We start from the raw sequence: 369 nt of genomic DNA, 5'->3' as shown, positions 1-369 counted from the left end.
TTTATCAGTCTTTCTCTATATTTAGACAAATTACGTGGAAGGAATCGGACAAACCACAGCTACAGTATGAGAATAGAGTGTACTTTTTGTTCTTTTCATTCAAACGTCACTTTGTATGTATATAATAACACTTAGCGAAAAGCTGCGCCACCGCCCCCCACGACCCACCTGCCTGAAGTTCGGGAGCTGTAGCACCTCCTGCAGGGCGAGCGACGTCTCGTAGCCTCCGTTAGCGACGAGGACCAAGGAGCAGCCTCGCATCTCTTGCCTCACGACGTCCACCAGGAGGCGGCCCAAGGAAGGGTCGTTCCCGGGGAAGTCCTGCTGCGCCTCGAGGATGGGGCGGAGTCGTCGGGATATCAACAGTCT

This window comes from Penaeus monodon, chromosome 33 (genome assembly GCF_015228065.2).
Source record: "Penaeus monodon isolate SGIC_2016 chromosome 33, NSTDA_Pmon_1, whole genome shotgun sequence".
NCBI lineage: Eukaryota > Metazoa > Arthropoda > Malacostraca > Decapoda > Penaeidae > Penaeus > Penaeus monodon.
The sequence above is the reverse complement of the archived record's forward strand: the minus strand, read 5'-3'. Positions refer to the sequence as shown.